The sequence below is a fragment of the Gopherus flavomarginatus genome, chromosome 6 (assembly GCF_025201925.1).
Source record: "Gopherus flavomarginatus isolate rGopFla2 chromosome 6, rGopFla2.mat.asm, whole genome shotgun sequence".
NCBI classification, from domain to species: domain Eukaryota; kingdom Metazoa; phylum Chordata; order Testudines; family Testudinidae; genus Gopherus; species Gopherus flavomarginatus.
In genome coordinates this window covers 23542991-23560515 of record NC_066622.1, presented here as the reverse complement: position 1 = coordinate 23560515, position 17525 = coordinate 23542991, and the positions used below count along the sequence as shown (strand labels likewise).

General features: G+C 41.3%; 1 protein-coding gene across 1 annotated transcript in view; it reads right to left on the bottom strand.

Moving 5' to 3' along the window:
* The window catches only part of EEFSEC (eukaryotic elongation factor, selenocysteine-tRNA specific), a 197578-nt gene that overhangs the window by 52146 nt on the left and 127907 nt on the right, over positions 1 to 17525 (bottom strand). The window lies entirely within an intron of this gene.

Below are 17525 nucleotides of genomic sequence, written 5' to 3'. Positions count from 1 at the left end.
ACATAAGTGATGTGAAGATTAATTAGTTAGCATCTATTAAGTGCTTTGAAATCTTCCCATGAAAGGCAATGGAGAAGTGCAGTTGTTTGTTATTAAAGACCCTCACCACAAAACAGTTTATTCCATCACTTATCCCAACATCACTTCAATAGATACTCCACTTTCCTCAACATCAGTTCTGTACTCATGTCACCTTGGTTTCAGTCAAGTAGGTGATTACTCAAAATTCCTCAATACAACCCTTTAAATACTATACGTAGAAGTGAATTTTTAATCATGTTGATTTGTTAAACCAAAAAACTCATATGATAGTTGTACTGAATTTTAATTTCAAGGTTTGTAACCAAGTAGGGGGAACCATTCCAAGTTTGGATTCTTAATTAAGTGATCAGGCACAAGAACTAGCAAGCTTGGTGGATAGGGTGAGATAAACAACCCTCCCTAAGGCATTATGAAGCATAAGGTGCAGCCAACTGAGCCTAATCCCCAAGGTGTGAATATCTTTGGATGCTACTAACCCTTGGCGTTATTGTACCTCCCTCATTGCAGTAACAAGAGTCTTTATTTGTGGGAAGGAATTAGGAAGCACCGCTTTGTTCCTTTATTACAGTGGAAGTTGCAGCTGGTTTCAGCAATTGTTTCTTCATTGCACCTGAGTGGTCATTTTAGCCAAGCTATTCAGAAAAATGTTTTGAGAGCCACAAATTAATCTGAATATTCCCTCAGTCCACAGTTTGATACTCCACAGCATTATGACCCATCAGTTACAAGCTACTCCAATTTCTTAGAAACTTCTGTTCCATGGGCAGACATTTGCCGAGCCTGTGGAATTACAAGCCACCAATGTTCTTTTCATGTTTTTAAATTAAGATGCTTTAAAAAAAAATACACCACTCTAGTTCCTGGCATTTCTCAGGTGTCTAGTTAAGCAATCTAAATTTTTAAAGACAAAAATGAGCAAGATCAATAGACTATCCGAGCGGAAAAAAAATCTAGAGTTCTTCAATACTGTAGCTCTTAGCTTTTAAATGGTATGTGAAGTACTTGAGAATCACTTCAGTGGAGTGAATGAAATTTCTGAGGTAGGCATTTCAAAAGGTGACCACCACTATGCTACCTCAGCACTTCTCACCCTTTCATTTTGAATACAGAGGGTCTCTTGGGCCCCAATGTGGAGGCTTCCATATACCAACTGTTTCATTGTAATTGCCTGTAAAGGGGAAGGGAGATCAACTTTTAAAAAATGTAAAATGATTATTTTAATGCATTTTAAGAATGTTCTAAAGTTACATTTCATTTAATTATTTACATAATTGAATTACAGTGTGAACATCGTGCTAGTGTGGTTTCGTTTTGATTTATTCAGTCTGGCAGGGCTGTCAGAACCGCTCAGAGTAATTCCTCTATGTGAACAACTGTGAGGGTATGTCTACACTATGGGATTATTCCGATTTTACAGAAACCAGTTTTTTAAAACAGATTGTATAAAGTCGAGTGCACGTGACCACACTAAGCACATTAATTTGGCGGTGTGCGTCCATGTACCAAGGCTAGCGTCGATTTCCAGAGCGTTGCACTGTGGGTAGCTATCCCATAGTTCCCGCAGTCTCCCCCGCCCATTGGAATTCTGGGTTGAGATCCCAATGCATGATGGGGCAAAAACAGTGTCGCGGGTGATTCTGGGTAAATGTCGCCACTCATTCCTTCCTCCGTGAAAGCAACAGCAGACAATCCTTTCGCACCCTTTTCCTCTGGATTGCCCTGGCAGACGCCATAGCATGGCAACCATGGAGCCTGTTTTGCCTTTTGTCACTGTCACCGTATGTGCACTGGATGCTGCTGACAGACACGGTACTGCAGTGCTACACAGCAGCATTCATTTGCCTTTGCAAGGTAGCAGAGACAATTACCGTCCCTATTGCACCGTCTGCCATTGTAAACTGGCGATGAGATGATGGTTACAGTCATTTTGCACCGCTTGCATTTGGAAATTGGCGATGACGGTTATCAATCCTATTGTACCGTCTGCTGCTGTCATGGGTGCTCCTGGCTGGCCTCGCTGAGGTTGGCTGGGGCGCATGGACAAAAATGAGAATGACTCCCCGGGTTATTCCTTTCTTTATGTTTTGTCTAAAAATAGAGTCAGTCCTGTCTAGAATATGGGGCAAGTGTACTAGAGAACCAGAGAGCACAGCTGCTCCGGGTCACAGCCCCAGAGATCCCGCAGAAATGATGAACTGCATGCCATTCTAGGGGGTGCCCCTACAACAACCCCACCCGCCGCTTCCCTCCTCCCCCAACCCTCCTGGGCTACCGTGGCAGTGTCCCCCCATTTGTGTGATGAAGTAATAAAGAATGCAGGAATAAGAACACTGACTTTTTAGTGAGATAAAATGAGGGGGAGGCAGCCTCCAGCTGTGATAATCCAGGCAGGACATTAAAGGGTGGGAGGGAGAGGAGCGCAGCCTCCCGCTGCTATGATAGTCCAGACAGTACAGAATCTTTTTTTTTAGACATGAAAGGGGGGGCTGAGCCTCCAGCTGCTATGATGAGGACGGTTAACAACCTTTTCTACCATCTGCCAGGAATGACCAGGAGCCATTCCCATTTTTACCCAAGCGCCCCCGGCCGACCTCACCGAGGCCAGCCAGGAGCACTCACGGGCTGATGATGACGATGGCTACCAGTCATTCTGCACCGTCTGCCACCGGGAAGGGGAAGCTGGTGTTCAGCACTGCAGCACTTCGTCTACCAGCGGCATGCGGGTGACATAGGGTGACACTGAAAAAAGGAAAGAAATGACTTTTTTCCCTTTTCTTTTGGGGGTGGGGAAGGGTGTAAATTGAGGACATACACCCTGAAACACCTGGGAAAATGTTTTTGACCATTCAGGCATTGGGAGCTCAGCCAAGAATGCAAATGCTTTTCGGAGACTGTGGGATAGCTGGAGTCCTCAGTACCCCCTTCCTCCCTCCATGAGCGCCCATTTGATTCTTTGGCTTTCTGTTATGCTTCTCACGCAGCACTGTGCTGAGTCCCTGCTGTGGCCTCTGTCTATCATAGCCTGGAGATTTTTTGAAATGCTTTATCAGTTCTCTTCTGTAATGGAGCTCTGATAGAACAGATTTGTCTCCCCACATAGCGATCAGATCCAGTATCTCCCGTACGGTCCATGCTGGAGCTCTTTTTGGATTTGGGACTGCATCGCCACCCGTGCTGATCAGAGCTCCATGCTGGGCAAACAGGAAATGAAATTCAAAAGTTCACGGGGCTTTTCCTGTCTACCTCGCCAGTGCATCTGAGTTCAGATTGCTTTCCAGAGCAGTCACGATGGTCGAATTGTGGCCACACTAACCCTAATCCGACACGGCAATACCAATTTCAGCATTACTCCCCTTGTCGGGGAGGAGTACAGAAATCGATTTAAAGAGCCCTTTATATCAACATAAAGCGCTTCGTTGTGTGGTCGGGTGCAGGGTTAATTCGGTTTAATGCTGCTAAATTCGGTTTAAACGCATAGCGTAGAGCAGGCTTAGAAGCACTATTATATAGTTCTGCTAAAGGGAATGGAGTGATAACCTATAATTAACATATGGGTGTTGGAAAAAACACTTAACAATTCTGAAAGTGTAGCATTCACTTATTACAATTGTCTTGAAATATACTTATCCTTTTAAAATAAGTCTACTCAAATCCCACTCTTGGAGTGGATAAGTTTGCAAGACAGAATCTTCAAATTGTAAGCACTGGGGCAAGGACTCAGTCTTCCAGATATTTACAGTGCTGAGCAACAGTATTTAATACTCCTCCTCCTCTTCTAGTTATTGCAAAAATTCTGCAGATAGCAAACACCTTTTATGAGAGGTCCCTAAAGCACTTTACAAAAAACTAAGTACCACAACATCTCTCTGAGATGGGAAAGAAATACCCTCCTTTTACAAATAGGAGAACGAGGCATAGAGTGGGTCAGCAATTAGCTTAAAATCGCATCAGTGGCAAAATGTGGAACAGTACCACCTAAGGTCCTGACTCTCAGTCCTCCACACTAACCATTAGACTGAAATTAGAAGAAATTAACTTCTCACTGATTTATCCTTGAAGACAGACAGACAGACTTCTGAGAGGATGCCCAGCCTCAAGGTGAAAAGAACGCTGATCACACAATCAAATAAAATAGATGAGGAAAATAACACATCAGCTTTTGAAAGATATTTACTTAAAAATGAACAATCATTTTTCAAGCCCTGGAAAAATTTTGGTAAAAATAAAAGAAAAAAATTAAGACTATTTTACAGCCTTTTTTACCTTAAGAAGCTACAGAAATGCATGTTCTCTCCCACTGAAACTCAACACTTCCAATTACTTTAACAGCAATTTAGCTCCAATCACTAGATTTCACAGTAATCCCCTTTGAGTTCTCGGAATATCTACTATGCAATCACTTTGCCTATTAGCTGAATAGCCTTTTGAGAGATCTCTCTCGCTTTTTTATGAAATATTAACTTAAAAAGCCGAATGCTACAAAGACAGTAAGGGATATGTGGTCTGTTCTGAAGCAGCAGCAAGGGGCCTAGCAATGAGGGCAGACTAATTTTATTAACTTCAGCGAAACTTCAAAAAGCTTTAGGACTTTAATGCCAGACAGAGACGACCCCAAAAGTCAGTTTAAGTGCTGCATAAACAAAGGATTAGGGCAAGAAAAAGCTGAAGGCTCCTTGCATTTCTTGTTTATATTGTCATATGACCTAGTGGGAGTGGGTGAGGGCTGCCTCTCTCACTTTAATCCCCCATAGTGTACAGTGGCGTTTCAGTTCACTGACCTACATTACGATAATATTTTTTTTAAATTTATGGGCAGAGGTGCAGCATCAAACTCACTTAAGGACTTAAAAAAAAAAAAAAAAAAGGGAAAAGGGAAAAGAAAAGGGGGGAAAAAAGAGAGAGAGAGACCAGAAGTGTTTCTGGCTGCTATATTCTCCCTCTCTTACTTCAGTTAGATCAGCAGCTTAGAAAGGGATTTCACGTTCAAAGGGAACATCTCTTTTACTCTTGTTTTATGGCTTAGTCCAGAGGACACAATAGCATTGATTTTATGAAATATCCCCTCCTTCTTCTTGGTTTTTGTGTTTGCAGAAAGAAGTAAATAGTACTTTATCATCATAGGTGAAGAGTGTGTGTGTATGTCTCTCCCACACACGCGCGCGCTCTCTCTCTAATACCAAGTGTACACACACACACACACACACTCCTTGATCTAAACACTACAATATTATATCTGCAACTCTGTAGTTAAGGTTATGTGTGCAGGCATTCAGTGCAAACCCATAATTTAACTCCAGGAAAAATAATTGCTAGTTCCTCTCAAGAGGGGAATCTGGTAACTACACTGTCAAATCTGCCAAATCATCTTCATTTATAGGGTGACACAAACAAATTCACTGTCAGCTGAGCATCCTCTGAAACAACTCATCATGGACATTTGGAGGGCAAACACAGCCCATGCTCTTATCCCCTATCCCTAAAGAACCAAGGGGAGCAGGACAGAAATGGATGGAAGAAAGAACAAAGGGGGCTGTTGGAATGAGGGGCGGGAAATAATGAGAGAAAAGTTGGGACCAAGAGAAAGCAAGAGACTGAAAACTTTGAAGGTTCAGATAGCTAGAAGGAGACAGATAGTTTTCTTTTCTGATTTAGCCTAACATGATTGAAAATGTGATATAAAATTAGTCTGAGGGTTTCACAGATCCTGGGAAAAGACTGAAGAAGGGATACACTGACAAGTTAGGAAAAATGGAGAATGAGAAAGAAAAGGAAAAAAACCGAAATGAGGCACTAAAAGTGGAAAGATTTATGATTAGAGCACATTTGTTATTTTACAGAAAGTTCACTTTAGACAACATTGTAATCTTGAAGAAGGGCAGTTTGGCTATTTCTTCCAAAAAGTTTCAGAACATGTTCCCAACTCTGGAGCGGAAAAAGGACAGGGAAGATGCTCCCCACAGCAAGTGACCCTCTATGGATGCTACAGATCCTCCTCCTTTTCTTTTTTTAAAAAGTTGATTCACATGTATTAGAGGAAATAATCCTACACTGGCCCTTGAGAGGATTGAGGAGATAGGAATTGACAGGGATTTCCAGACAGAGTCTAATTTTTTTATTCCCAAAATATGGTTTTGGTTTTATTATTGTGAACCAGAGGAATTACTCAGAAGAAAACAAGTTTTTCAGTCAGCAGGGTCTTTTCCTCATTAGTTAATGTCTATAACAAGGAATCAAAAATAAGTTAACATAGGCAGAAAAGGAAACAAAACTCACTGCTTAAGGATTCTAACCTGTTCTCTGAGCAATTTGTTTGGAGACCCACCTTTGCAAAAGTATTCTCCCAACTCTGTCTCCCAAACAGACAGACAATTTAACCTCTCCAGTCCCCTTGCACCCTGCCACAGTTGTTTTAGTAAAGAAAACAACACATAAAAATTGTGTTTTCAGGTGTCTCCCTCGTAACTCTGAGAAGATCCCAATCTCAGGCATATTCTTCACATCCTATTCTTTGCATTCCACACCCTTGAGAGGACTAGCATCATGACATCCATCCTCCTGACTCTGTCCCAGTAAAGTTGAACAGGATTCCATTTGTTACCTAAACCAGCCCGAGGGGCTGAGTGCTACTGGGCACTTCCTCCTAGGACAAGCACCTTGCCATGACATCAGTCTGAGTTAATAAACCTTAAGGCCAGAAGAGACCATCATTATCACCTAGTCTGACCTCGTGTACATCACAGGACACAGAACCCACCCACTCCTGGAATAAGCCCAGAACCTCTGGCTGAGTTATGGAACTCCTCAAATCTTGATTTAAAGACTTCAAGTTACAGGAAATTCACCATTTACTCTAGTTCAAACCAACAAGTGACTCATGCCCCATGCTGCAGATGTGTCCCTATGGGTGCTCCACTGTAGGTGGATCTGTGCCCCTGTACCTCTTATAGGAGATTTTAGGTAGCAGTGTCTGTTCAGCCCGCACACGTGGTCTCCCTCCCATGTGGTCTGCCTCAAGGCTATCTAGCGCTGTGCAGGCGAAACGCCCTCAGTTCCTTCTCTACTGCAGAGCCCCTTGTCAAGAACTCCAAAGCAGAGGTGAGGAGGGCAGGTTACAGAGCACCTATAAGGACGCATCTGAAGAATCGTTGTACTGCACAAGTGAGTAAAGATGCAGTGTGTAATGATGCGAGCCGTTCACCTCCTTAGGGAGAATTGGTAGCAAAACCAACACACTCTTATTAAGTTCTTGGAATAGCTTAAAGTCATCAGCCAGTGATGGAGGAGGGGACACCACCACTTCGTCTGGTGAGAAGGTGGAGAATTTTGCTGGTGGGGTAGTTCGTACCTCTAGTCTGGCCTCCTGATTCTTGAAAATTTCTTCCTCTGGTTCTGGGGCCCTGGACACCAAAGCCATAAGGGGATGTCTAGTGGATCCCCTATGAGAGGTACTCAATGCCCAAGAAATAGGGGGCCTGTGGACTGCCCATGGATCCCAGTATGGCCACTGGGAGGGAAAGGAATAGGTGGTGGTACACAGAGGTAGTGGCAGGGGCAGGTGTAAGAGAAGGAGAAGGCAGGAAACAGAAAGAAGGCCAGGGTGGGGCAAATATCACCAGGATTAAGGGCGATGTGGATGAGGGACCTAGATTTTTGCTGGAGGGTGAGATGGGAGATTGGGAAGAAGAAGAGGAGCAGGCAGAGGTGGTGGGAAATGCAGAGAGATGAGGATAACCAGGAATGGTAAATGGGGTGAAGGGAGGAGGAAGAGAAGAGATGTTTTGATGCAGGGGAGAGATGTCTAAGAGCCATGGGTGAGCAGCAGATGGACAAGTTTACCAAAGATCTCCCACAAAAGATTTAAAAAGTATGCGCCCGGCCCTAAGGCTGAGCTGGCTGTGAAGACACTCCGCCATCATAAATGGGGCCTCACCAACAGCAGTCCCCAGTGGTGGTGAAGGGATGGGATCAGACGGAGATAACAGTATGTGCTGTTCCTTGCCCCAGTGTCGAGGCCAAGCTGGCTCGGAAGGGCTCCCTGTCATAGGCAAGGCTACCCCAACAGCAGCGCCTGTTAACTGTCTCAGTGGCTTGGCTGGCAGCTTATTGTCATCATAAAAGAAACCTGATTTCTGCACTGATGTTGGCAACTTTTCACTTGCTTTCTGGGTCAGTTGTGAACATGAGGTGACAATCTCTATTTCCAAGGCAAGAAGAGGACACTATCCAGGTCAATTTCCATCAGCCCCTAGCATTGCCGCACTGAGGGATGGGTTTGTTTGTACAGCATGCCACATGCTGTTCTAGAAAGATACTTCTAAATTCTGGAAGCTTTTAAAGCATTTTATAGTTATTCCTCAAACTTCTCTGGACTCTCTGCGTCATTTAGAGTCACTGAATATTAACTACCATACATACAGGTACCACTGACCACAGTAGTCATCTTAGACAATAGGATTCTCTAACAAAGATTTAAATTAATAATGTTTCACACAGCTATGGATTCTAGCTCATTTTATACACACAGAACATTTTATACACTCAATTTACTATAAGAGGTCTTTGCCATGTATTATCATCTCTGGTGCTGTGATGTACTCTCAACGCCAGCCCCATGTCAACTCTTTCTGGTTCTGCCTTCAAATCTGAACATCAGCCTGTCTTAACCCTATGTAGTTAAAAGAGAATCCCTATTACACTTTTCATTCTTATCTTTATAGGGACAGCTGGTAGTGAACTGAACACTAAGAAGCTGCCAAAGCAGATGCCATTGGGACTGGGCACAAAAAGAGAGCTGGGCTCCCTTAATCTAACACTTGGCACCAGTGGCCCATGCTCCCTGCATGTGGGGCAGGAATCAAGCCTATTTACCCCTTCCCTTAAGCCTTCTCGTCCCCAGCACCTGGGGCCAATTGCCTGTACCCTCACCATCTGGGTGCATCTGATGGGACTGGAGGTCCTTCAACTATGGGCGGGGGAGTGGAGATGGGAAGAGAGCTAGGCTTGACTAGGCCCTCTCATGACGACCACCCCAAACCCAATGTTCTATCACCTCTCCGGGATAAAGAATTTCTTCTGCTGTTAGCTAATGTAATTTGTCCTGTACTTCAATTGGTAGCAGTCTGTGCTACAATGCTGAAGATCTAAGGTTCAAATCCTGGTGATGCTATAGGATACAGGTGGCTGTAGCAGTTACAGCAGAACAATAGAATTTGACTGTTTTACTTTAAAAAAAGATTGAGAAAATTACATTTTAAAAGGTTAAAAGTATGTTATTTAGGTTGCAAATCTAACACTCAAAAGTTAAGAAATGTTAGATGTCCATGCAAGCTTAATTTTAACCTCCTGCTGGATATGCCCAATGATACATTCTTTAATTACATGATCACATACTATTTTCTCTACAGGTTGCCTGTCTTATTAAGCACATGGACATTTAAGATTTCATGGGACACTAATTCTGCCATTTCCTAACTTTCAAGGGCTTTAATTTGCAACTTAAATAATGTTTTTGTAAATGCTTTTATATTCAATGAATAAAATGCCTTATCAAATGCTTTACTCTCAAATTAATTCATCCCCACACGCAACTCTGACACAACCTCAAAATTCAAGTGCAGCTGTCTATACCCTCGTAAAACCCCAAAACACATCTGTATTTTAAATTTATTATAAAAAATAACCATAGGTGCTACACAAACCTTGTAAGGTTCTACTGCCCTGTCATATGGAGCATATAATTTTTGTTGCATGAGTAAATTATCAGTTTTTTCATAAGAGCCAGTGAGTTGATTTTGTGCCTCTGATGGTAAATTTGTCTCAAAAATTTACTAAGGCTGTGTTAATCTATGTATTGTAAAACATCATTCTTCCCCTTTATCAGTGATCATCACCACCATTTTCCTCTCTGGCATTATTTAACAAAGACAGCTTTTCAGTTTAGAAGTTTATTACCGCCACTTGCCCAAACTTCACACAACTCCTCCTGTTCAAAAACAGAAAAAGAGCCAACAAATAAACACATTTTTTATATTTATATTTTATGGTGCATTTTTACCACTGAATGCACTATGCATTTTTTATTCACCTGATTGCCTTCATCTCTGTGTTATTACTGTATTTAGCATACCATCAGCAGCCAAGCAGAACCAAACAACTCCATGTTCAGACTTCAAAGCAGGTGAAACATTAATTGTGGCGTCTGCATGTTTACAGTAGATGGAGTGACGTCTACCAGTTCTCCCAGCAAGAGTCACAGAAGGTTCTGCAGACAGCTCAGGTCACTGCTGCGCTTGCAGACATCACACACCAATTATTCATCACCATACGCTTTGTTCTCATTACTTACTTTGTGTATATCCTGTCTTCATGCCATATTAGTCATCTGGATTTAGTCTCCGAAGAGCATCACTATCAGACTGATGCCCACATTTGAATCTATTGCTCAACTGTGTTCTAGCTGATCTCCAAAAGGAATATTGCATCCTGGACATTAGCCTTAACAAGACCATAAAAAATCCTTAATTAGGAATAGGCAAGATGGGGGAATATTCAGAGGACACCTCCAAAGCATACTTCCCACGATTCTTGAGGACACCACTCCCTTGAATCGCTTCCCTGCAAAAGATAATTTTGGGAACACCACTGCTGTGAGCAATACTCTGTATGCCCAATGCAGAAAATGGTGCTATGTCAAGCTGTTCTCTCATGATTGTCCATTCATTCCAGACAGCTCAGCTACTTTCTTTCCATACTGACTAATGGTGCCTTCAAACTAAGCCAAGTACTTCAGCATGCTGGGCATCAGGGCTGAGTAGGCAACACTGGATGCTACCCAGTCATTCGTGGGTAAATTCATTTTCCTTTGCTCACATCCAGTTCTTCATATTTCCAGCAGGCTCCCTGCTGAAGCATGTGGCTTAAATACTGTAAATTTGAAACATCCACTGTCAATTAAATGTTGCTATTTTTATCAATTTAAAAATGTAAACATTTACATGGGACAGTTTGTATGAAAATTAATACCCATGAATCAAGTTTCAATCAGAAAACACAAACTGTCATATGCATGATTTTTGCATTTCAAAATACCTGGTCAAGAATAGACTTCTTATAGGAGGAACTATCCCTTCCTATATTGTACACTGTTGGTATTCAACAAATAAATTATAATATTTCCCCATTTCTGTCTTCTGTGCTTCTTAAGCCTTTACACTGGATCCTATCAATCACCATATTATCTGAGCACCACCTATTGGAAAGGCCCTCAAAAGCTGTTAAATAAGGGATGTACATAGACGCCTTCCAGGGATCCAAATGTCATTTTGAGGACATGCCTATTCAGAGAGTGAGACTCCATTGTATGGGTGCTGGCATAGCAGCAGTTACCACTGTGGGGAGAGAAGCCGTTAAAAATCGTTGTTTCCTGCTCCATCCAGACCCCAACGAAGTGCATTGAATTTCTGATGAAGTCTTAAGAATTCCTTCATCTTCTGCTCTGCCTTCATCCATCCTCAAAGATCATATTTTTTCTGGCTGGGGACTGTTTCAAATCATGTCAACACCACTCAAACCTCCAAAATGAATAAAATAAAAAACCAACACAACCCTTCCCCCCCTCAAAAAAAGGTTCTGCTTTCTCCTTCTTCCAGGGACTGAGCATGTTACCTACATGATCCCCTCAAGCCCCCAGCAGTATGAAAGTACAAAGCATTAGCCAGTCAGCAACCAGCCGAACTCAGGAGCAGCACACATAATGAATAAAATTGGAATCTTCCATGACTATAACGATACATAAAAGGCTGCAAGAAGCAAATGCCACTCAATGCGAACCATGTCTAAAACAGACACAAATAATCAGGACGAAATTTAAGGATAAGAACGGAAAATGCACACTAGAGAATGAATTCTCCTTTTGGTTTTAGAGGACTACAGATAAGTAATGACTACCTAGCACCTTTGAGGCTGTGTAGGCAGGGTGAGTATCTTCTCATACAAAGGACTTTATATTATGGTTACATCAGGAAAATATCTCTGCTGAGGTATGTGTTTATTTTCACTAAACAAGTCTGAAACAGCAAGAAGTGCAGCTTGTGCTTTGCAAACAAGATGGAGGGTTTTCCCCTTTTGTTTCTTCCACTGAGTTACTGATTTACGAGCGTCCTCCACAATGGACCCAGCAACCATCACCACGGGATAAATCCTGTTTGTGAAAACATTTTCAGAACAGACAGCATATCTGAGTCATGCAGGAAATCATAACTTGCTTCTACAGTTCACCTTTAACTCAAAACTCATTGCAATGAGCACCTACGTCCATGGAAACCCATAAAGCAAAGAATGTGAGACTTTTATCTCAAGGGGTAACTGTTTCATGCATCAAATTGGAATTGGCTATAATGACTTTAGGGGTAGGGGGGAATCCCAGTAGAAAGGTAGTCCGATACTGGGACTCTGTACAGTTTGCCAGTCTCTCCAAGTGGGTGATATTACAGCAAGCAGATGCCATGGACAAAACTGACAAAATTATAGCAAGTATGACTAGCAGTTATATGACTGAATGGGAAGACAGTTGGACTCGGGGGTTGGCTCTGTCACTGTCACTGTGGGAGATTGAGTGAATCACCTCTCTATCCTTCAGTTTCCACATTTGTGAAATGGGATTACTACTTTCCTACCTCACAGGAAGGTTGCAAAAATGTATGCCAGTTTCCTCACACTATGACCTGCACAGCTGGTATTAGGAGAGGGGATGTCATCTGAAGTATCAGATAATTGATGACAGTCACTGCCAATCTTGATGCCTCAAATATATCAGACTTGATGGACGAACTGTCTGATCCAGTATAGCAAATTCATGTTCATCCAAATATTCATGACCATTAGGCACTGGTCATCACAGATTATGAAAATAAGGAATCCAATACAGAGGTACCAATCTCTCCCTGAGCTAGCACTAAAGCCATTGTTTCATTCCCTGTTGTTTCATTACAGGTTCCTGCATCTTTCTTCATATCAAATGACCCTGGCAGTAACTGTGGCAAGATCTTCAGCTCCTGCTCCTACCTTTTTGTTTATATAATTCACTTTGTTGTTGCCAACACAGCTCTTTTGCCTGCTAAAGATGCCTTTGTCTGAAAGAACAGTTGGACATTTTAACATGTATAGCAACAGCAGATCCTCCAACAGAAGGGTCATTGTCCCTCCTTATATGTAGTCCTGCAGAAAAAGACACCGATCATAGAAACTGAACAAGACATCTTTTCACAACTGATTAAGTTCAACAAGTACAGCCAACCCCAAGTCTAGACACACTTATTTTAGTTTAAGAATAGTTTAGCCGGTTTATGTTAAACAGATTTCTAATCAATATTTAAATTAAGCCAGAAAAAACCTGGTTTAAACCAAAATAAGAGTGTCCACATGCCCTTTTGCATCAATTTAAGAAAATCAGATTAAAACCACACCATAAAGTTAACGTGGTGCAATTTTCTGATGTAGAGAAGGTCTGGGCAAGGCCATTATCTCATTGCTGATTAACTGAAAATTCTCCACTATAGCCACAAGTCTCTCGGACACCCATCGCCCACTCATTTGAACATCAAAACACCACTGACTCAGACAGGAGGTGGCCTTTTAGAAAAGAAGTTACCAAAATGTTCCTCTGAACTAGCTATAAGATACTACTGTGGTAAGTGCAGTACAGACCCTAGATATAAATAAATTACTAAGAGTGGGGGAAAGAATAGTTGCGGACACATTTCAGACCTGTAACATTTATAGTTCATTCACTGATCACAATAGAAAGTCTTTAACCCTTTCACTGCCAGAGCTCCACTGTACTTGCTATGTTCCTCCTGCTTGTAGCATTAAATTGACAGGATACCAAATGATAGATAATGTAGCCAGTACACTGAGCAGCACAACAAGAACATTCAATACCCAGATGCATATGCAATATTCACAACCCTGAAGCAGTTCAGCAGAGCCAGTAACATTATGCAGGGATTTAAAGAAACAGTGCACAAGCTAATTCAGAGAGCACTGGGGGGCGTGGGGGGGTGGAGGGTTTGTTGTTTTGTTTTAACACAGTGTTCTCTCATTTGATGATTCCACCCTTTTTGAAGTGGCCAGAATGCCTCTCCTCTGTTGCCAGATAGCTTAAAAGCTATGAGGAAATGCCACTGTATCATTCAAACTAAATCCATTAAAAATAAGTCTGAGGATGCTGGAGACTTAATTAATTTACAGTTCTTACTATTTCATAAAAGTGTTCTGAAATTAATCAGTAGAAACAAAGAGCAAAAGCATAAATACCTGATCTCTCCTGGGTTAACTGGTCATTAAACTGTTGGGGGATTTATTTTAATTCCAACAGCAAGCAGGGGGCTAGGGAGCATCCACACTAGATTACATGAGTGCAACATTTTATAAGTGGATACCACCGAATTTCACTACAGTCTGGTTACAGGAATTGGTTTTTCCCCACTGAAACAGGAAAGCCAAACACTACATACCCCAGCCTTCCTCTCTCATTCTCAGCCCTTCAGGAAGTTATGAAGCCAATTTTCCCTAACAGTATTCTCAGGAGGGAAAGTTAACTTCCCATAAAGGTAAAATTATTATTTTTGTGCCTCCCCAGAAAAGGTGAGGAGGGGGGCCACCAATTTCCTTGCTTTAACAGAGAGAATGAGATTTTCCTGCATCAATGCCAAGAATAGACACCCTAAATTCAATGATCCTAATCTCTGGCTATCCATCAGCAGCAGGGTGGGACCAACTGATTCAGAATTTCTATTAACTAGAGACCTTTTTTTTTTTTTTTTTTTTAGCATACAAAAAAAAGGCACTGCACCACCAATTGATTCCTGCTGCTCTCCACTCACCAAAATGATCCATTTCATTCTATTCCCTCAATATGAAGCCCTAAGTACTTCCCCAGCAGACCCATGGTAATTGGCACCGTCCTCTTCCCATCAACCCTCCAAAGGCCTGATGTACTCCTCTACCTTTACACTCAGCCTATACTATAGTAACATGTTCTGCCTATTTTTTTGGCATACACTGGGGAAAAATACTAACTCTGAATGAAACACTGTTCCACAGTAACCAGGATCAGAATGATTTTTTTTATCTATATGCCATTTAGTATATACAGGCCTAACACAGATGATGAGTTGATGATTTTACAGTAGCTCCTCACTTGTAAAACCAATTGGTGTTAGTAAAGAGAGTGATTAATGCCCCCATTTTCTACAGCTTTTGTGACAGTTCCACGATTGGAAAAAGGTAAGACATCTGCTACCCATTCTAGCCCACAGTAGTGCTGTTTTTAAAAAGTTACAGGGATATCTGCTACAATTCACTAAAGATATTAGATTCAGAGATTACTACGCTGGTCAAATAATTTTTAAAAAGTAGTCACTTGTCTGTTATTGATTCATATGATTCAATTATTTACAGAACTGGCTGGATAGTGGCATATATGGTAATAATTTTACAACTAATGAGACAAAATTCAATAAAATTATTCATAAAAATTGTATGACCAGCACTGAAAATTGTGAGATACCAGTTAGTCCAGGGGTTCTCAAACTGGGGGTAAGGACTCCTCAGGGGGTCGCAAGGTTATTACATGGTGGTTGTGAGCTGTCAGCCTCCACCCCAAACCCCGCTTTGCCTCTAGCATTTATAATAGTGTTAAATATATAAAAAGTGTTTTTAATATATAAGGGGGATTGCACTTAGAGAGGCTTGCTGTGTGAAAGCGGTCACTGGTACAAAAGTCTGAGAACGCCTGAGTTAGTCAAAGCGTACCACAGATATTCACTGTAGCTTCTGTGAGTATTACATAATTGTTCAAACTATTTACCAAAGTACCCACAATTCCCTCTGTAACGTAAGGGAAATAATAATAAATACTGAGCAAAGAAAGTTAATCTGAATCCAGATCATTTCAGTTTTAAAAAAACAACAACAAAGTATGGGCTGCCCTAGTTTGCACCAACTCTTGTTCTCATTAGTCTTGCTAATATCCACATTCAAGCAGAAAAGTCACAGACAAGCCAGGTTTCTCTGGCAGTTACCAATGCTAGCAGCAGTAGGAGCTTTGCATAAATTGAAAGATCTAGTAGAAGTGAAGGAAGTAATTTTTAGAGCTGAGAAAAGGTGCCAGAGAGTCAGAGTATAAATGGAACAAGACAGAACTGAAAAATTGGTATTAAAATGTACAGATGAGACAAACACAGTATAGCAAATCCAAATTTCCCCAAAGTTGGGCAGGTAGGGTGCTCTAGTTTGGGATTGCCACTATCTACTGGCAAGGAAGACTAGCTATTTGAGAGGAATGAAATGCACATCGACCTCCAGGTCAAGATTTTGAATAGTGACTAGTGATTTGGGGTTCCCAACTTGAGATGGCTCAAAAAGGACCTGATTTTCAGAAAGTGCTGAAAACTATATTCTCTGAAACCTACACTTCTTCAAGGAATATCAAGTTAAGCACCCAAAAACTGAGGCATCCAAAAAATCACTAGTCGTTTTTGAAAATCCTGATCTCCAGATTTAGTAACGAAAGTATGGGGGAGAAGCAAAGTGTCCCTGGAAAGCAGCAGCTACAACAAGGAAAATACTACAAAATACTTACTTTTACAGAGATATTTGATGTCTCAGGGCTTTTCTACACTCCTGCTTAAGCTGATGTAAGCTCATGTCACTCAGGGGTGTGAAAAAGCCACCCCCCCAAGCAATGAAAGTTACATCGACCTAAGCACCGTCCACACCAGCACTAAATTGGTGGGAGAGCATAGCTTCTGCCTCTTGGTTAAGTTGGAGTAATTATGCCTACAGGAGAGCAATCAGTGCTTTAGAGAAGAAGCTCATTAATATGCACCTGTTGCAGATTACAAAGTAAACAAATAAAAAAAATTCTGTACCACAAAATGTACTGTGACATTTATTTTCATAAGTGTTTAGTTCTTAATATAAAAATGTATTGTACAGCATCTCACTACAGCAGTGTGCTAAGAAACGGGGCTGAGGCTGCTACAGATTGTTTTGTTAGAATGATCAGGTTTTTGTATTATAAGAATAAAAATTAACAATTCTCTGCTATAGTATAAGTTAACAATACAATAATGCTTAGCAATTATATCACCTTTTACATTTTCAAAGCACCATGTAAACACTACTGGTTAACATTTACATTAATATTGTTAATAAAAGGGTAACTGATTAAAAATGTATATAATTACATTTCTAGAGCTCCTTTCACTACAAAGAATTCCAAAGTGTATTACAGGCCCTATACACAAATGGTTACCCACACATTACTGAAATGCAGTCACAACTGAGGTAGACCACCAAAGCAATACAACAATAGTGTAATACAGAAAGTGAAGAAAAACAACAAACTGAAGGGTCTGTAAAAATAGTCACAATGTAATTACCCAAATTAAAACTTTGTCAGGACAAATTTCTTTACTCTT